Consider the following 21,463-nt stretch of genomic DNA (forward strand, 5'->3'; position numbering starts at 1 on the left):
GGACAACTGCACGAAAATGGCAGAGCACAACCCAGTTTTCTGCCTCCTTGCTCAGTCTCCAGGGAGCTGAAGAATTTTTTTTTTTTTTTTTTTTTTAAAGGGGAGGCGAAGTGGGTGGGGAGAATGAAGGAGGCTTCTTTGAGGTTGTATTACCTGGTTGTGAAGACTCCTGATTAAAGAGAAAAAAAATGCTGGATGAATTCAATTTGCCTCTTGGTTTGTCGTTTTCTTCTCATGTTTGAAATCACAAAATGTCTTCCTAAATCAAAGGAATCTCTGTGGTCACGCCATGGAAAATGTAACCATTTTAGCTTTTTGTTTCAGGAGAAAGGGAAAAAAAGGGATCACAATGAATGCCTGTGATAACCCAGGGAAGAAAACATGCTCCAGGTGAGGCTCGAACTCACAACCTCGGCATCACCCGCACATATACTGTTGTATAAGTACCGCGCGCTAACCGATTGCGCCACTGGAGCATGCTTTCCCTGGCTTCACCATGCGCACTCTACAGAGCCATGAGCTACGGGTGCGCTTGCCCGGGCCTCGCGCCGGAGCGGGAGCGCGCTGGCCTGCGAGGGACTTTCGGTCTGCATTGATTCGCCTTTCACAGCAAACACGCTTTCATCAAGATATTTCCACCTCTCCTAGAAGGATGTATATGATCCACACCCTTCGCCACCAAGAGCTAGTATTTCCCGGAGATATGGGGATGCTTCCTTCAGAAGACCCAGGAAAAAAGCTGGGAGGAGAGACTACGGCTTCTTCTCGCTTTCACCCCAGCAAGAGAATGATTTTTGTGTAAGATGCGAGCGATTTGGCTGACAAGCAGTTTCACCGCACCACCCTGATGGCCTGTGATGCTTGCTACCAGACTGAGGACGCGGAGAAGCCAAGCCGGCCCCGCTGCGCGCCCCTCCTGCTGCGCGTCTCCAGACACCAGCTGTGCTCCCAGCTGCGCTCTTTCTCTCGCTCGCTGGGCGCCGCAGTCTCACTGTAGCTCCTTTGGGTGGGCGATCCAGATTCCATAAAACTATGCCGGAGCCTACCTAAAAACCCCATTCGAAGTCACAGAGCCAGCTTATCCGGCACTTGAGGGAAAACTGGCTCTGTAACCTAACGACACGTTAGTGCAGTGCGTTACAGACGTCTAGGCGAGGTGCACGCCCAGCTCTCCTTTCCCTGTCTTGACCTTCTTTAGCAGTTCACTGCATATTGTTTGCCTCTGTAACTAGGCCCACCGAGTCCCTTCATCTCTGGGGCCTCTAAATATAAAGCTCAATTTTGTTTGTTTGCTTATCTGTTTTTGGTCTGGGGAAACTGCAGTTGCCAGAGTACTCATACACACAAGATACGAAGACTTTTGGCTTTTATAAAGTAATTTGTCAGTGAGGAGAATTGCTTAAAAGGAATAGCCCTCCAATTCATAACACAATACCTAACCAACAGAACTGAGAGTAATAGACCAGTGACCAAATTTCCTAATATTTATTTATTTATTTGAAACCGTCTCATCTTGTCGCCTTCGGTAGAGTGCTGTAGCATCATAGTTTACAGCAATCTCAAACTCTTGGGCTCAAGTTATCCTCTTGCCTCAGCCTCCCAGGTGGCTGGGACTACAGGCACCTGCCACAATGGTCCAGCTGTTTTTTTTCAGAGACAGGTGTCTTGCTCTTGCTCAGGCTGGTCTCAAATTCTGGAGCTCAAGTATTCCGCCTGCTTTGGCCTCCCAGAGGATCACAGGCATGAGCCACCGCACCTGGCCACAGTCTCCTCATTTTTAAAAGGAAAAAACAAAACAAAACAAAACACATGACATAGGGGGATTAAAACCTCTTCCATATCTCCATGTCTATCGCGCTGGTGTTTTATTTGTTTGTTTATTTATTTATTTATTTAGACAGAGTCTCACTTTATTACCCTCAGAGCCAGAGCGAGTCCTCACAACCTGGTGTTGTGGCGGGGGCCTGTAGTCCCAGCTACTGGGGAGGCTGAGGCAAGAGAATCCCTTGAACCCAAGAGTTTGAGGTTGCTGGATTACAGGCATTACATGTGTTTTAAACAACATCTTAAAGTGAGGAATAATGAGAAGCAACACAGGCTCTTTGGTAGATGATCACTTCACCAGAGAATTTCCTAGTTCCACCACAAAATCTCAGAGGGAGAGATCTCACTCTGCTTGAACCTCTTCAGATTGCTTTATCTAAATAACAATAGCCACTAGCACTTACCCTAGTGCTATGATTTGAACGTTATTTCTCCAAAATTCATGTTGAAATTTAGTTCCCATCGTGACATAAAGAGGTGGGGCCTTTTATTTTGGCCAGGGCTGGGTTTGAACCTACCACTGGGTTTGAACCTACCACCTCCGCATATGGGACCAGCACCCTACTCCTTGAGCCACAGGCACCACCCAAGGTGGGGCCTTTTGAGTAGTGACTAAGGGTTAGGGATCTACTCTCAGGGCTCTCCAGTCATTTCTGCCATGTGAGAACACAGCAAATGAGTGCCACCTTTGAAGCAGAGCCAACAACCCATGCTAGACACAAAATTTGCTGGAACCTTGATCATGGATTTGCCAGCCTCCAGAACTGGAAGACATTTCTGTTCTTTATAAATTACCCTAAGATATTTTGTTATAACCACCCTAATGGACTAGGACACATGGATCAGACTCTGTTCTATGTGGTTTACATAAACATCACAACAATAGTCATGATGCTATTTTTCAACATCTAATCTAGGTAAGAAGAACCCTGAGCACTCTGAAATTAATGCTCTTAAGGGCTGAAAAACTTAAGGCTTACAGTATGTCACTGGATATTAAATGACTTTCATCAGGAAGGCAGGTTAGTATACAACATAGGCTTCTTAAACATAAACATATAATCATGGAGAAAAAAGTAAACAGGAAATAAGTGTTTTTAATTGTTCTTTTTAAAAAATTGCCCACCTTCTGATTTCCGCTCACTGAGTAGTGGGAAGCTGTCCCATATAGACTACGGGGGTGAACTCCTCTGCCCTCTGGCTTCAGATTTAATTTAGTGAGCACACTAGCACAAGATCAGAATGAGATAGGATCGAAAGGTTGAAGTATTTATTTATCTGACTCCCTTTCTGTGGGTTGACTCTGGCTAATTCATCAAAGGAGACCTTTCCTCAGATTCCAATAATGGCTCTTTCTTTTCTCCTGCAGGCCTAGGTATGGTGATCCTCTCTTGTCAGCATCCATCCCTAGGGTACTGTCCTCTGGTTTGTCTTTCTTTCAGCCTGCTCACACCTTTATTAAACGTACCCTTTATTAAGTCCTTCTAAAATTATGGCAATTTTGAAAGCATATGTAGTGAGAATAAGATGGAGTCAGTCAGGTGAGGGCCAACATGACGCAGCTGGCCTGGTCAATTTAGGTCCTAAAGTGACCTTTATCTCCTGCCTCCCATTCTTATTGTTTTGTAAATTTAGCTCCCACCCTAAAGCTGCCAATCTTGAGTAGTTTAAGTGGATTCATTTAGGAGATTAACTTTTGAATTGGAATGCTAAATAGGTGACTGAGTGAGGCTGATTATTATTTAAAATAAGGGTTAATGTGATCTTTTCTTTGAACTTCTATGTATACTGTGATGTTGGGGCGGTGCCTGTGGCTCAGTGAGTAGGGCGCTGGCCCCATATACAGAGGGTGGCGGGTTCAAACCCAGCCCCGGCCAAACTGCAACAAAAAAATAGCTGGGCGTTGTGGCAGGTGCCTGGAGTCCCAGCTACTCGGGAGGCTGAGGCAAGAGAATCACCTAAGCCCAAGAGCTGGAGGTTGCTGTGAGTCCCGTGACATCATGGCACTCTACTGAGGGCGGTAAAGTGAGACTCTGCCTCTACAAAAAAAAAACAAAACAAAAAACTGTGATTTTGGAAATGGAAGAACAGAACAGTCTTGGAGAGGCTACTCTCACTGTTCTTCAGAATTGCTGACCTTCTGACAAATAAAGTTTGGTGGATCTATCCCCATCTCTGCATATTGGTTGACATTGATAGGCGGCTAGACACTCTTTGTCCAGTAACACTAGTAACTAAAATGTCTATTAAAGTTACCTTAAACAACTGTAGGCAATACTCAAATTCCCTCTCAAAAAATGATTCTCAAGGGCTCAAAACTCAAGGTTCTGATCATTTCCCTCCAGAAAAAATCAGAAATGGCTATGCCTCATTTGCCATTTAAGAAAAGTGACAAGACTTTTTACAACCTGAGAAAAATGCCATTTACCTTTTAGTGCATTTTCTCTTCACAAACCTTTAAGACTATATAGATAAAGCAAAATGTTAAAATAATATTTTTCTTTTTTTAACCATTAGGCAAACTCCTATGAAATAGTATTTTATTTTATTATTTATTTATTTATTTTTGAAACGCTTTGTCACCCTCAGTACAGTGCTGTGGCATCACAGCTCACAATAACTTCAAACTCTGGGGCTTAACCAGTGGTTCTCAACCTTCCTAATGCCGCAGCCCTTTAATACAGTTCCTGTGGGTCGCGATCCACAGGTTGAGAACCGCTGGCTTAAGTGTTTCTCTTGCTTCAGACTCCCAAGTAGCTGGGACTACAGGCACCTGCCACAATGACTGTCTTTTTTTTTTTTTTTTTAGAAACAAGGTCTCGCTTGCCTCAGGCTGGTCTCCAGCTCGTGAACTCAGGCAATCCACCGGCCTCTGCCCCCTAGAGCGCTAAAATTACAGGCGTGAGCCACCACACCTGGCCTCAAATTAGTATTTTAAACAATACCTCAGGGTGAACAAAGTTTATCTTTTTTTTTTTTTAAGACAGAGTCTTAGTTTGTCACCCTCAGTAGAGTGCTATGGTGTCATAGCTCACAGCCACCTCAAACTTTTGAGCTCAAGCAATCCTCTTGCCTCAGCCTCCCAAGTAGCTGGGACTAGAGGCACCTACCACAATGCTCAGCTATTTTTTAGAGATGGGGGTCTCACTCTTTCTCATACTGGTCTCGAATTCCTCAAACAATCCACCCACCTAAGCCTCCCAGAGTAAATAAAGTTTATTTTACTATGCAGATAAAATTTTTCAGGTAACAAAAATTGTTTGGGGGCAGCCCCCAGGAGAATAGGCAATAGTCTGTTTGGGTGGGTGATGATTTGTAATCTCCTCTCCTCTGCAGTGATTAATCTTCCCTGATTATTTGAGAATCCTAAGGAAAGGGTTCAGACAACTGCATTCCTTTTGTGTTGGGGATCAGCCCCAAACTATAGCATGAGTTCTTTCCCAGAGACTGGCAGAGATGAGAGAATGAGGAAAAATGAAAAAGTCAGGACACAAAGAGAAAGTTTTTTTTTTAAAAGGAGCTGGGTTGGGGTGACTGACCACCCTCAAGTTTGAGGACAGTGGAAAGCCCCTCACTCAGGGCTAGCTCTTTTTATTACATACATTAAAGGGGCGGAGGGTAATTCCTTACATTATGGTTCTTGCTGGGCTTGCAAACTATATTAATTAGATTCATTTACCTCTTACTATTTATTACTCTAAGTTATTTATGATCTTTTTTTTTTTTTTTTTAGAGACAGAGTCTCACTTTATCACCCTTGGTAGAGTACTGTGGTGTTATAACTCACAGCAACCTCCAACTCCTGGGCTTAGGTGATCCTCTTGCCTCAGCCTCCTGAGTAGCTAGGACAACAGGCCCCGGCCACAACACCTGGCTATTTTTTTTGTTGTTGCAGTTTGGCCAGGGTCCGGTTTGAACCCGCTACCCTCAGCATATGGGGATGGCACCCTACCCACTGAGCCACAGGCGCTGCCCAGTTATTTATGATCTTAACACAAACAGAGCATAGGATAAGGAACACAGTGCAGGAGCAGGATGTCAAAGCAGACCCTAATTAGACTATGTACACACATCTCAGGATGAGCAATTAACCCTTGGGAAGCCTTGGACTCAGATGAGCTGGCCCTTCTGCCCATACCGAGATGACAGAAGAAAGGAGATACTTTTCTCCTTATCTTTTCCTGAGAGACTTTTTCTGTCTCAGTGCCTTCTGTATTTCCTAACTCTCCAAAAACACTCACTCTCCCTGAGAGGGCAGCCCCGCCCAGGTGAGCCTTACCTCTCAGGGCTCAGTGACCACTGAGTCTAGTGGCGCTGGGGGAGGGGTAAAGCTACAGCAAGAGCTGCTTGAGAAAACAGGCTTTCAAGCATTTTGCAACAGATTTTGGGTTTCTCTGATCCACTTCTCTTCTGTTTCTGTTCCCTTTTGCCCATCTGCAATCACTTTCTTAATTCAATTTCTAACCTACTTATAGTAAATAATTGAACATTGGTTTTAAGCTTATTAAGTCATTATTTCTAGCAATGCAAGCACATCAAGATATGACTTGATATCCAAATATGACCCATATTTCTTTTCTTTTTTTCTTTCTTTTTTTTTGAGACAGTCTCATTATGTCGCCCTCAGTAGAGTGCTGTGACATCACAGCTCACAGCAACCTCAAACTCTTGGGCCCTAGTAATTCTCTTGCCTCAGCCTCCCAAGTAGCTGGGACTACAGGCGCCCACCACAATGCCTGGCTATTTTTTGGTAGTTGTTGTCATTGTTGTTCGGCCTAGGCTGAATTAGAACCCACCAGCTCTGATGTATGAGCCACTGCATGTTACAGGTGCCAAGCCCTAAGTACCCGTATTTCCACCCACACTTTTGGAAGTCAGAAAGGGAAGCTTTAGAGAGAGCCCTGCACTTATAGGAGAGAAACAAAGAGAGGTTAGAGAGACTGTGATTTTGAGATAGTTTCTAAGTTTTCCAGTTTCCTTTACTTCAAAGTAAGTACTCAGCATGGCAAAGCACCATGCTTTGGGATATTGTTTTCTGAGCCCCAACACATACATAAATTTTAATGAAATAACCCAAAGAATTGAAAGACTTGGGGCAGGACCCCCCACTCTGCCCTGAGCTCTGGCCACCCCAATCAACCGCAAGAGACGGCGCTTGATGCAAACAGCAAGAGGATTTTATTCCAGCATGCTGGGGCTTGACTCGCAACTCTTTTAGGAGCCGAGGAGTTAAGCCCTGAACAGCAGGTTTTACAAGTTTATAAAGGCAAAAACCATAAAGTAGGGAGGGGCAGCAGACATAGCAGGGGCTGTAGGGAAGGGTAGGAGACATAGCAGGGGCTTTAGGGAGGGGTAGCAGACATAGGGGCTTTTCCAGATAAGAAGAACTCTGGTTCATTACTCATCTGTCTTAAGACAAGATCAGCAGTTAAACATTTGCTTAGCTTTTTTCTTTCAGAACCAGTTACCGGTTATCTGCTTCAGCTTGGGGCTATTTCCTAGGACAGTTACAAAAGGTCACATTTTTATGGTAGGGGGCGAGGGGTGCTGCTACATATCTGGTCCCCCCCCCTTTTTGGATTTGGTAGTACTTTCCTTCAGAATGAACAATTTAAGAGCATGAAACTAAAAGAAAAGTTGTGAGAATTCACATATACTTGCAGATATTCTCGCTGTGCACACTCTCAGGTAATACATTGATTCTACAAACTGATGCAAAATAAGTTTTTGACAAAAAGCAAAATAAGCACTAGGGTTAGAATAGTTAGTAAGGTAGGTATGAGCAAGACAAAAAGAAACAGAAAAGTTAGCTGGGCTGAACACGGTGGCTCACGCCTGTAATCCCAGCACTTGGGAGGCTGAGGCAGGTGGAGTGCCTGAGCGCACAGGTTCAAGACTAGCCTGAGCCAGAGTGAGACCTCATCTCTAAAAATAGAGGGGCATTGTGGCAGGCGCCTGTAGTCCCAGCTACTTGGGAGGCTGAGGCAAGAGAATCGCTTAAGCCCAGGAGTTTGAGGTTGCTGAGAGCTATGTCACCATGGCACTCTACCAAGGGCGACAAAGACTCTGTATGAAAGAAAGAAAGAAAAAAAGAAAGAAGGAAGGAAAGAAAGAGAAGAGAAGAGAAGAGAGAAAATAAAAAATGCAAGGAACTTTCTTCTCATAACATGGACTCTGATGGTCTTGTAGACTTAATCCTTGAAATCCTTGAAATCTCCCCCCATTGTGGTCAGCATAGTAAGGCTCAGAGGTAGACTTGAGTAAATCTGGGTGCATTCATCAGTGTTCCAGTAGGAATTAGGTGCCGCATTCTAAGGATGAATTGATGAGAGATTACTAGAAGGCCTTTTTATAGAGTTAAGGAAAAACCTTTGGGGATTAGAACAGTGGGAGTCTTTGGCATCCCTAAACATGAAAGAAAAAGAAAAAGGGGGGGTGGCACCTGTGGCTCAGTCGGTAAGGCGCCGGCCCCATATACCGAGGGTGGTGGGTTCAAGCCCGGCCCCGGCTGAACTGCAACCAAAATATAGCTGGGGGTTGTGGCGGGTGCCTGTAGTCCCAGCTACTCCGGAGGCTGAGGAAAGAGAATCGCTTAGGCCCAGGACTTGGAGGTTGCTGTGAGCTGTGTGAGGCCACGGCACTCTACAGAGGGCCATAAAGTGAGACTCTGTCTCTAAAAAAAAAAAAAAGAAAGAAAGAAAAAGGGCAGAGTTGACAGGACCTGGCAAGAGTTCCAACCATGGGAGAGGAATGATTACCAAGGAACTGTGCCCACGGGAGGAACACAGATTGACGGGGAGAAAGTGGGGGAAATACTGCATCTGCCTCTCTTTCTTCCTGCCATCTCTTCTCCTTATGCGACTAAATGTGAGAGGAAGGACTAAATGTGGGTGTGTTTCTCCCCACCACCAAGCGAGCAATCAATTCTGCTGCAGATACCTAGAGATAGTTGAGGGCTCATTTCCCCAAGCTGCAGCCCCTTTCAGACACCAGTTGCAAGTCCAGGACTATGGAACTTCTGACCAAGTAGCTTCAAATTGGGGTTCCCACAACTTCCTCTTTGCTAGGAATTAATATGATAGAGAAGCTTACAGAAAAACACTTATATTTACAAGCTTATTCTAAAGGATGTTACAAGACATACAGATGAAGAGATGTATATGGCAAAGTATAGTGGAAGGGAAATGGAGCTTCCATGTTCTCCATGGGTGTGCCACCCTCCAGGAACTTCCCTGAACACAGTCCTCTTCACTGTGTCAGCAATCCTCCCTCCAAAGTATAAGGCAGGGCCTATCTGGAATAAGGACCTTATCACCCACAATCAGAAAGGCCAGGGAAGATTAAAGTCCTCCCTTGAGGCAGGTGAAAGGAGGAGAAAGTCAAGGAGATTCTGTTTCCTAAGGTCTAAAGCACTCGACATTGTAACAAAGATTATGGGAGTTACAAGCAAAAATCTACATAATGGTACCAAACCTCTAGACATTTTTTGTTTTCTCATACTGGGAACACAGTCATTGCAAGGAGGAATACAAATAGATTTGCCATAAACTATCATGAAATGAGAATTCAGGTATGAAGTATAGGTTCTTTCTAACAAAGGCACCTCAAACTAAGACTGGTTTGTAGAAGGCACACCTTCAGCCAAAAAATGGTGAGGAGTCATCTGGCCCAGGGGAGAATGTGGTGGAGCTTTAGTTTCAAGCAATTGGTTGGTACATTCCAAGCAATCTGCTAAGGCTACAGTGGTATTTCCTGGCTCCATTATTCCTGCTGGAAGAGTCTGTTTCTCTTGGGAACTTTAGAGCTACACAAACATTGCTTCATAAATCTTTTTCTAATTATACAAGGAGAATGAATTCTCTTTTTAAAATACATAATACTGAGCATACACAAGTGTTGGAATGCACCACTAATACCAGTGGTGTGAGAAGTTGCCGGTCTGGAAACTGGTCTACAAGAGAGAAGTTTCACCAGAGTATAATTAAATGCAATGCTACCTTCGCTGAGGAAATTCTCCTACAATCAATCAATCAACAGAACTAAAGATGCTTAGTGATTTAGTTGATTTGCATTCTGACACCAGCTCCAGACTTCAAAACAAATGTTTACAAATTAGCACTGGGCTTCCAATCACATTTTGAGTGGTGTTCACTACACAGTTTAATGCCTCATAATCATTTACTGCAAAATAATGTATTCACTAACAGTGTCCACACACACTGGTATGATCTTGTGTCAGAACCACATAAATGATCACACGAGACAGGGATTGACAGTACACACTGCAAGAGGTGAGGCTGACCATAGATGCAGGATAGCCCAGAACACTTCTCACAGAGTCCTTTTATTGAGAAGATACATTATGGGAGGAAAGATTACTAAGCAAAGACATGCAGGGGCTGGGTGCTCAGGGAAATGATCTCACAGGTGCCAAGAGAGTATGTATGTACTCAAGGAAATGATCTTCAAGGGTGGCAAGGGAAATGATCTTCAAAAAGACTACATGCAATTTTTCTCCACTAATCCTTCAAGGAACTGCCATAAAATCATAAAATGCTTAATGTTTAACATTAGCCTTACTACTACAGGACTGAACTTTGCTCCTCCAGGAATACTGGTGATTTCCAGGCTTGCCAGGAAATTGTTTTATTCTCAGCAATTCCTCAGATGAGTTATGAGATTGGTGGCTGTTATAGTAAGTATGAGTTTTAGTTCTCTATAATCTTGGATCAATAGGTAGCTAGCTGGTGCTATTAGACTAAAGTTCACATACAAAACAAAGAGAAGATTCTGATTTTGTAATATCTCCTTTTGGAGACAAGAGACTGATAAACAGGGCTCAACTAGAACTTTTAACATATTTCCTTAAAGCTAAGACCTGTTGTGGCTTTGTGCTCCTAGCTGATGTTGGCCTTTGAAATATGTAATAGGTAGAGGGATGGAGGGAGGGGGGTGGGGCCTTGGTGTGTGTCACACTTTGTGGGGGCAAGACATGATTGCAAGAGGGACTTTGCCTAACAATTGCAATCGTGTAACCTGGTTTATTGTACCCTCAATGAATCCCCAACGATAAAAAAAAAAAAAGAAATATGTAATAGGTAAATCTTTGTGGGACAAATGCTCTTCCCTCTCTTCCTTTGTAGGATGAGAAGGAGGCAGCAGGAGTTAAGAAGACATAGACACATTTCTAACCAGGCAAAGTAACTGAAACTGGGCTCATGGAGCCTGAGAAACAAGGTGGCTAGAGAAGTTCATTGGCAAGAATGTCAGGAATTCCATAAATGAGCCATATTTTTCCAACTTCAAGAAGAGTCAGAACAGAAGAGCTCGTCAGGCCCCCAAGCTCACCTGTATGAAGAAAATTATCTTTGTCATTCACTTAGAAAAAGAAAGAGAAAGAAGTACACTACCACAAAAATAGAAGACTGATGGAGCCTCTAGCCCAAGACCATTGTGGGAGAAAGTATGCCCAGCTCTCTGCTCTCCATTGATCCCTAAACCCCAGATTTATATCCCACCCTGCTCCAGATCATGCTTCTACATAAATGTCAGCTTGTCCAGAAAAAAGAAAAATTGTTAACTGGAGCATTCTGAAGTTGGTTCCAACTCTTCTCAATAAAATAGTGTAAAACAAACATCTGAAAAGATGTAGAAGTTCTAACCACCCCCTAGAAGAACAACTAAGAACCCAAAGTTCTCAGCGCATTCAGAATAAAAAATACAGAACAACAGAATAGAGCAGTGGTTCTCACCCTGTGGGTCATGACCCACCGGAACTGTATTAAAGGGCTGCGACATTAGGAAGGTTGAGAACCACTGGAATAGAGCAATAAAGTCATGCCTTTGGCTTCACCTTTAGACCATGTTTTCCTGATAATACCTTGGCTTTAATGTTTTCCCAAAAGCCTTGTCGTAACTGTAGCATTGTCTGTCATCTTTAGACACTGGTGATGAGAAATAGTTCTTATTTTTGAATATCCAGCAAGTCCTGGTTCCTTTATAACTAATCGTTCTTTCTTTACTTTATCTCTTTTCTCTCTTATTTTACTATAGGCAGCTAGAAAAAGCCAAGTGGAACCTTGAACAAATTGCCTGAAATTAACCTTAGCTAAATCGCCAAATTCATTAAGCATATTTTCAATTTTCTATATTTTCACAGCAACAGTTTTGCTAAAAACTTCCTGCCACTAGATAAGGAAAGTCCACTTTCACCTATTTTTTTTTCTTTTTTTTGGCCGGGGCTAGGTTTGAACCCACCACCTCCGGCATATGGGACTGGCGCCCTACTCCTTGAGCCACAGGCACCACCCACTTTCACCTATTTTCTAATAACAATTTCCACAGTCCCCCTTAAGCCTCACTGACTTTGGGACTCGGTGACAACAGACACTGTTTTTAGGTCTTTTTACTCATTTTTTTCCCTCAAGTTCCTTCCAGTTCCCACCTGTTGCCCAGTCCCAAACTCACCACACTGAGTATTTATTACAGCAGTATCCGATATTTAGGTAACAAAACCTACATTAGCTCATATCTCTTATGGATTTATTGCATCTCAACTCCAAATTCACCCTTTTTGCCTGCTTTGTGAAAATGGATCTGAGTCTTTAATCCATTTATGCCAGAGATTAACATTTTTGAATTTTCTGCATGACTTTTGACAAGCTTCCAGCATGCCAGTGCTGCACCACATGATAACATGTACCCTTAGGAGGCAGATATGTGTGAAAAGTCAGACCTTGGTAATACTTTGAGCAGTAGGATATAAATAACTCCCACATCTCTACTATTCCAATAATGCAGCGTGTGGCATAAATGGACTTAAAGGGGTTTCTTTTGCCAGTTGGTACTGAAACTTTGTCAATAGGGGGTCCTGAAGAGACATTGCAGAAGGAAGTGGGTTTTGCTTCCTGATTCTTAGTATTACTTGGCCTGCAGCTACCCCAGCACGCTGTTACTATCTCCTGTGGTTTTTCCCTGCATCAGGTTCTTGAAGCCCAGCAGCCACTGATTTTCCCTGGCATCTTCCTTGACTATTTTGTAGTTGAGTGCCCTCAATGACAGACATCTCCATGAAGAACTTTCCAAGAAACCCTGAAAGGTGGATTTTCAGCATTCCAGCTAGTTCCAGAAGTCAGATTTCCAGCTGGTTCTGTTGGCATAGCATCACAGCCATTTCTCTGCTATTCAGACAGATGCACCACAGCCATGCCTTCTTCAACAAAGTTCAGATCTTAGTTAGGGGTCAGGTGAGAGGTGGAGGGCTTTTCTTTCAGTGTTTCCTATCAGCCCTGGGTGAGATCACGTCCTGTGGTATTCCGTCTCAGCCCTTGTGGGTAGTGACTGCTCTTTTCATCTTATATCTGTTATTTCTGTGTTCTTTAGATATCTCTTTACTTTTTTTATTTTTAATTATTATTATTATTTTTTTTTGAGATAGAATCTTTCTCTGTTGCCCAGGCTAGAGCACCGTGGTGTTAGTCTAGCTCTCAACAATCTCAAACTCCTGGGTAGAAGATATCTTACTGCCTCAGGCCTCCTGAGCAGCTGGGACTACAGGCACTGGTCACAAAGCTTACTAATTTTTCTATTTTTGGAGGTCTCCCCTCTGACTCAAGAGATCCTCCTGCCTTGCCCTCCCAGAGTGCTAGGATTATAGGTGTGAGCCACTGTACTGGCCTGTTTTGTTTTTTGTTTTGCTTTGTTTTGAGACTGGGTCTCACTCTGTTGCTCAGGCTAGAGTTCAGTGCCATCATTACAGCTCACTGCAACCCCAGACTTCTGGGCTCAGGCAATCCTCCTGCCTTAGGCTCCCAAGTAGGTAGGACTATAGGTGCACCAACACAACTGGTGATATTTTCTATTTTTTGTAGAGGCACGGGTCTTATGTTGCTCAGGCTGGTCTTGAACTCTGCCTCACCCTCCCAAAATATTAGAATTACAGGGAGCCATTATGACCAGCCCAATAATTCTTCATATTAAATTTTCCCTACTCAAATGACTCTGCAATTTCTCACCTGATTGGGCTAAGATTGATACATACCCAACTATTGGTGCATAACAAATCATACTAAAATGGAATGGCTTAACTTAAACAACAATTATCATATATTCTGTCACAGATCTTTTGGTTTATGTGAAGAACCATTCATGTCTCAAGAAATGTATCCTTGGGCGGTGCCTGTGGCTCAAGGAGTAGGGCGCCGGTCCCATATGCCAGAAGTGGCGGGTTCAAACCCAGCCCCAGCCAAAAAAAACAAAAAAAAAAAAAAAAAAGAAATGTATCCTCACAACACAGCCACTATGCTATGAGGAAGCCTAAACTAGGCCCCAGGGATAGACCACATGGAGAAGAATTGAAGCCTTTGGCACCACCCCATAGCCAGCAGCAACTGCCAGGCATGTGAGTGAATGGTTCTTCAAAGCTATGATGCCATCGCATTCTTTTGAGGGGGACAAAGTAAGACTCTCAGAAAAAAAAGAAAAAAAAAGCACACATGTGGTAAGATATATTGGTGTGGTCATCTTTGGAAAATATCATCTTTCACAGGTATTTTTTATGGTTGAACTACTAATCAAAAGCCTCTATTATCTCATATCCCAAATTTCAATTTCCCCCAAACTTATAAAAAGAATTTGAGAAAATAAATTAATAGTAAAGAGGTGTTTAGGAAATATGCTACCCAGAAGTTCATGAAGTGTTGATTGTGCTGTGCCCCATAAGAACCAATCTATAAAAGACAAAGTAAGACATCTTGCAGTTGCAATTCTACATCCACATTATGTTCTGACAATGCCCATCTTCAGGTATTCTAAATGTTTTTTAACCCATATCCAGAGGTTTTTATTTCTACAGAAAATGTAAATATAGACTTCAATGGGTATAGGAAGTTATTAGTGCAAAAATTCAACATATACACGTATTGAAATATACATTGCTGATTTTACATATGGTTGTAATTGTACTATTAGTATAGAGAAAAATATAGTTGTACTAGAAAGACAAAATCTACAAATAGTGGTCTAATTTTATTTGTTTGTTTGTTTGTTTGTTTAGAGACAGAGTCTTACTTTGTCACCTTCAAACTCTTGGACTCAAGCGATTCTCTTACCTCAGCCTCCCATGTAGCTGGGGCTACAGGCTCCCTGGACAATGCTGGGCTGTTTTTATTTATTTTACTTTATTATTATTATTATTTTTGAGACAGAGTCTCAACTGTCACCCAATGGTAGAAAGCCATTGCGTCATAGCTCACAGCAACCTTCAACTCTTGGGCTTAAGCGATCCTGTTGCCTCACTTTTCCATTTTAGTAGAAACGGGTCGCTTTTTGCTCAGACTGGTCTTAAACTCATGCGCTGGAGCAATCCACCCCAACTCTGTCTCCCAGAGTGCTAGGATTGCAGGCATGAGCCACCACATCCAGCTTTTTTTTTTTTTTTTAGTAGAGATGGGGGGTCTCACTTTTGCTCAGGTTGCAGTGGTCTAATTTTAAAAAGTGATGTTTCCTGTTTAAATTTAGAGTATTAGGTGAGGACTTACAGATTTTAAAGTGATAACTCTCTACATTTAAGTGAACTACAGACTTAGGCCCTTGCATTTAATTAGAGGAACTCAGTGGGGCTCCTCTGCACCATAATTTTAAATCGTTTCACTTCTTCACAGTTTAATCATAGAATATTCGTTACAAAAAGGTTCTTTCTTTCTTTTTTTTTTTTTTTTTTTTTTTGTAGAGACAGAGTCTCACTCTACCGTCCTTGGGTAGAGTGCCGTGGCGTCACACGGCTCACAGCAACCTCTAACTCTCGGGCTTACGCGATTCTCTTGCCTCAGCCTCCCGAGCAGCTGGGACTACAGGCGCCCGCCACAACGCCCGGCTATTTTTTTTTGTTGTTGCAGTTTGGCCGGGGCCGGGTTTGAACCCACCACCCTCGGCATATGGGGCCGGCGCCCTACTCACTGAGCCACAGGCGCCGCCCCTCTTTCTTTCCTTTTTTCTATTTTATTTTCACAGTCATTGAAACATATTTTCAGTCAAAAAAGGTAAACATCTTTCAGCATAGATGCTGTCACCCAAAGTGAGTAATATTTGCTAGAAAGCATCTGAGAACTCTAGTGAGAAGAGAGACAGGATAATTATTATTGGGCACATGTGACTTTGCAGGGCAAAAGACAGTGAGGTCTACTGAACTATGTAGTGAAACAAGAGTTGTAAAGATGACTTCTGATGGTGAAATACATCTGGATAGACTGAGAATCAGAGCAAATACCTAGAAATCCATAGAAAGAACAGCCCCACTGTCTTGTCCAGGGCATTAGGGATGGCCATTTGTCCACTGAAAGTTTTCACAGGCCCTGGGGCAGCTTCGAGCTGGACCTGCTGTATCAGAACTTAAGTAACAAAGAGCAGAGTGACCCCAGGATCTGGATTGTAGGTAGGGTCAGGGCCATAGAAAGAGATCTATGTGGGTTGGACCAGTTAAGAGGGAGAGGACAGGGCTGAGGGCAAGGGGCCTGGGCTGGAGTTACTGGAGACAGGGGAAAGGCAGTATCCTGCTCTCCCACCCCAACCAGGTGGCCAAGGCTGTAAGATTTATTCAGTTCTACATTAACATTTGTTTTAAAGAGTAAAATGTCCCTCTGAGATGTCTTCTCAGAAATGTGATTCGGCTGTTCGGCCTCTTGATTTTTGAAGGTTAAAGTGGCATTCTATAAAGTTCTATGTAGATTGAAATCTTGGTCTTAAAATTTTGGTCTTAAGGTCTCTGTGATTTTTACAGGATTTGCATTAAATGAGTTTTCTATCTGTATAGCTTTTCTTCTCCTAGGAATCTACCTCAGTGAAATTCCAACTCAACCCCATGGTTGGACTTACATAAAGTAATCTTTGTGACTTTTTTTTTTTTTAACTTTGTGACATTTTGAGGTAGACATTTAGAAGTATAAGATAGAGGCAACCTAGATGTTCACCAGGTATACCGCAGTGCTCTCCGTGATTTTCATACTGTGCAGCAGTCACAAGTAAACAAGCAGATGCAAATGTAGCAAGATGGGTAGACTTTCCAAACTGTGTTGAAAAAAAGAAAAGTCAGGATTTAAAACACATAGATTAATAACAATACATTTTTCAATTATAGTTTATTTTCTAAAGAATAATTTTGGGCGAGGCCTGTGTCTCAAAGGAGTAGATGGGCCCCCTATACGGCAGGTGGTGGGTTCAAACCCAGCCCCAGCCAAAAACTGCAAAAAAAAAAAAAAAAAAGAATAATTTTAAGAACCTTAGAGAAGGTATCTATATATACAGAGGAAGCCAAAAATATATACATATTTTAAGAAAGGAAAAAGCTGTATTAAATTTGTAATACTCGTCATGTTTGACATCTGCAAATACAAGAGGTGCACTTGTAGTCATCTTTGTTACTGGTGTATATGGAGTGTTGCAATGTTAGGAGAGAGAAAAGGGCTGTATACAGGGCATGACAGAGAAAAACAATGGAACAGTGAGAGAGAGAGAGATGCTGAGCCATGGACAACCAAGTGTGATTAACTTACTTCTTTGACCCCAAATCCTCTTCCACTCTTTCCACTCCCATGATTAAATCCACTTTCTACATTCTCCTTTTCACTCTTACATATTCATAAGCACATATCACTATTTCTTCCACTAGAAAAGCCCAGGACAGATGTGTGGGAGTCCCACCAGCTGAGCTACCACTAAAGTTTTCCAAAGAGAGCCCTGTAGGTCAAGCAAGAGATGGACATTTGATTTCCCAATCCCGAAGCAGGTAAGGTAGCATTTTCATCTCATCCACAGCAATCTGAAAGGTCTCTCTCCAGAGATTGCTTGAGCAATCACGAATCCAAGATCAGCTTGAGCAAAAAGTGAGACAACCTCATTCCCCCATCTCTACTAAAAATAGAAAAACCGAGGCAGGAGGATCACTTGAGCCCAAGTTGGAGTTTGCTATGAGCTATGATGTCATGGCACTCTCCTCAGGGTGACAACTTGAGACTCTGTCTCAAAACAAAACAAAACAAAAACAAACAAAAAAACCCTCCTGTTTTGTTGGCAAGGTGAGAGGTGTTCATTCAATGTTTACTTTCCATTCTGTCCCATAGTAATGTTTTCAGTAAGTACTGCAAATAAACAACTTTCAGAAACTTTTTCTTTCCTTCAAAGACAATCTAAACATATGTGCATGTACTGGCAGACAGCTGTTGCAAAATCTGATTTTACGTGCTCAATAGATCAGGCATAAGCTGTTTTTTGTTGGTTTTTTTTTCTTTTTTCTTTCCTTTTTTTTCGTCTTCAAGTAGAGAACTATTTTGTATTAAAGGCATTGTAGAATAGTAGAAAACATGAGGATCTTGAATAAATATTTGTGCTTGAATTTAAGCTCCATCACTTACTGAAGTGAATGTGTGATGTTTTATATTATTTTGACCATCTGTGAACCTTTCCTTCATCTGTAAATTTAGGAAAAAATTCCTATCTCAGGAGTCTATGAGAATTAAAAACATTGGGCGGTGCCTGTGGCTCAACAGAGTAGAACGTGGGCCCCATATGCCAGGGGTAGCGGGTTCAAACCCAGCCCTGGCCAAAAACTGCAAAAAAAAAAAAGAGAATTAAAAAAATTATGTAGATACTTTCCCTAGCAAACTACTGACAAGCAGTAGTTGTTCAAGAGACTATTTACCTTCATAGGCCTATTTACTGCCTCTGACATTTGGATGGTTTTGCAAAAACCCTAAGTCCTTGCTCTATTGCCATTTCTGGACTATAGTGTTCTACTTTCCAAACACTTTAGAAAGTCCAAATACTTTTCTGACTATTAAAAATTTTTAAAGTATTCCACCATTCAGCATGTGGCATCTTAGTTAGAAATTCCCTTTCCCTCTTTTGAACTTCCCAAACATTGGTGGTATCACTCACATGAAAAGCTGAAAACCTAACTTGCATACGAGTATAACATGAAGATAGTGTGAAAGATTTCATATATCTCACCAACTAACGAGTAAACTGAGAAAATGGTTTCAAAGGTGAATTTGAAAAACAGTCAACGCACAATGAAAAGACTAAAATAATTTTGCTAGCATACAAAACTTATATCCTAGGACAATAAAACAATGTTTGTGGCTATCTCTTCTATTGGGCAATATTGTATCTCAAATTCTTTGCACTGATATAGACAAGAATTACTCACATTATCCCTTTATTATAATTAACTCCAGAATCACAGAGTTCTAAAATAGTCCAGTAAGTAGAAAGTCAGCAAAGGTGCATACTCCTGCAAAATTAGATAATTCCTAGAGGATCTACCACATAATGCCCAGCACTTCACTGAAAGGACAGACCCAGTGATTTCTGTTGTCACAATTTAAGTGTTTGATATAACGCCTTTTATACATTTTTTAAAAGGAAACATGGGAGAGTGTTAAAAGAAATGGAGTCATGTTTAATGAGGTCATTTAGTCCTATCCCTGATCTTCAGTACACCCATTTATAATACTGCAGGTGTATATATTTAATTTTAGTCTATGGTCAGGTGGAAAAATTTTAAATATTTTATGCTTTCCTTGGTTTAAATTCTTTCTGATGGACTCTTTTTATGTTTCTACCACGAAAAAGAAACAAATGTATTATTTTACTTCTGTTCTGAATCTTTCTTCTATCCCTCCCTACTTGATTATCTTTATTTAAAATGTCAGATGTATACAGTGTGAAGGGACTTCAAAATCAGTAAGGTATGAAAAAAAAGCCATGTTATTTTTATTTCTTATGCCAAATACAACATGCCTGTCAGTAGAGATAGTCGATATCTGGTACACCAATCATATAGCCAAGGTCATGAAAGACTATATCATTTAACTGAAGTAACTAACTACATATTAATCTCTTTTTATTTTTGAAGCTTTCACTTCAAAATTTATTTATTTATTTATTTATTTATTTTTTATTTTTGGGGATTCATTGAGGGCACAATAAGCCAGGTTACACTGATGCTTCAAAATTTTTGAAGCTTTCGCTTGTGAAGATGTTTTTTAGGGTAGATAACAGTAACAATAGATTTTCCACACACACATACACACACACACACTATACATATATATATATATAAGTGGGAGAGGGTGAGGAGGACAGACAGGGCTTCCCTCACTTAGTAAACAACTTGTGTTGTTTCAAAGTGAAACAAGTTGTTTCAAAGAGTACCTGAACACAGACCCCTTAGACCAGTGGTTCTCAACCTTCCTAATGCTTCCGCCCTTTAATATAGTTCCTGTGGGTCGTGACCCACAGGTTAAGAACCGCTGCCTTAGACAATAAAATAGTTTGTGATGGAAGCTGTTTGCAGAAAAGTCACATAATTGTCTCATAAACTAGAAGGCAGTGAATAAAAATTCTTCTGCAAACAATTTCCAGTTACTCAAAGTCATTAGACATTGGCTTGTAAATAGAGCAGTTTCTGAAATAAATAATGAAGAGTTAGTATCTTTTAAGTCTAACTTATATTCCTTGAAGTATCTTGGAACAGAAACATTCTTTTTGTTTCTTAAGTTCTCTAGGTCAGTGCTTCCCTCACTTTTAGTGAACTTGTAAATCACCTGAGAGTGCAGATTCTTATTTATTAACAGTACTTCCAACATGCATAAGAATTACCTGGAACAATTGTTAAAGCACAGATTTCTGGCTCCCGCCTAGAGAAATGAATTTAATAAGTCTGGAAGATGGCCCAAGAAATTGAAGTTTTAGTGGGCTCCTAGGTGCTGCTGATATTATTGGTCAGAAAACTACCCGTTGAGTAACAGTGCTTTAGGCCAGCACTTCTTATACTCTCAAGTGCATCAAAATCATCTGGGTATTTTGTTAAAATGCGGATTCTCTTTCAGTAGATCTGGGCTATGTTTGGAAATTGTACTTTTAACAAGCTCCCTGATGATGCACATGTTGCTTATCCAAGAATCATTGCTTGGAATGAACGTTCTTAATAGTTCCCAAAGTTTGCTGCACGTTAGCATCACCATGAGAGCTTTTTAAAAACGTTGATGCTCACTGGCACTCCATACCAATTAAATCAGATTGTCTGAAGGGTGGGGGCCTATGTTAATTAGTACACTTGACCCTGCATATCTTCAGTTTCCACATCTGTTGATTAACTCAACTGCAACTCAAAGATATTTTTTTTAAAAGGAAGATTGCATTGGTACTGAACATGTACAGACTTTTATTTTCTTGTTATTATTCCTTAAACAATGCAATATACCAACTATTTACATAGCATTTACATTATATTTGATATTATAGGTAATCTAGAGATGATTTAAAAGTATGTGGGAGGATGTGCAAATTATAGGTCATTTTACATAAGGGACTTGAGCATCCGTGGATTTCAATATCTGTGGGGAGATACTCCGACAGATACCAAGGGACAACTATATTTGTAAAGATCCTGAAGTGATTCTAATGTGCAACTTTGAGAGGTACTTCTCTAGGCCATTTTTGTGTCATTAGTTGCTTCAATTATGCTACTTCCATGTTCACAGTTTTTTATGACATATAAAAAATCAAAATCAGTTTTTACAGTACAAAAAACCCCCACCCCTCATCATTTATCATGAATCATATTTAACATTATGCTTGTTAA

At 41.4% G+C, this 21,463-nt stretch overlaps 1 non-coding gene across 1 annotated transcript; it reads right to left on the reverse strand.

Annotated features, from left to right (window-relative positions):
• Positions 1-382: 382 nt before the first annotated feature.
• On the reverse strand, positions 383-476 carry TRNAI-UAU (transfer RNA isoleucine (anticodon UAU)). Its single transcript has 2 exons — positions 439-476; positions 383-418 (listed from the first exon to the last, which is right to left on the reverse strand). It is a non-coding gene; the product is annotated as a tRNA-Ile (tRNA).
• Between the last annotated feature and the right edge of the window lie 20,987 nt (positions 477-21,463).

This window comes from Nycticebus coucang, chromosome 9 (genome assembly GCF_027406575.1).
Source record: "Nycticebus coucang isolate mNycCou1 chromosome 9, mNycCou1.pri, whole genome shotgun sequence".
NCBI classification, from domain to species: domain Eukaryota; kingdom Metazoa; phylum Chordata; class Mammalia; order Primates; family Lorisidae; genus Nycticebus; species Nycticebus coucang.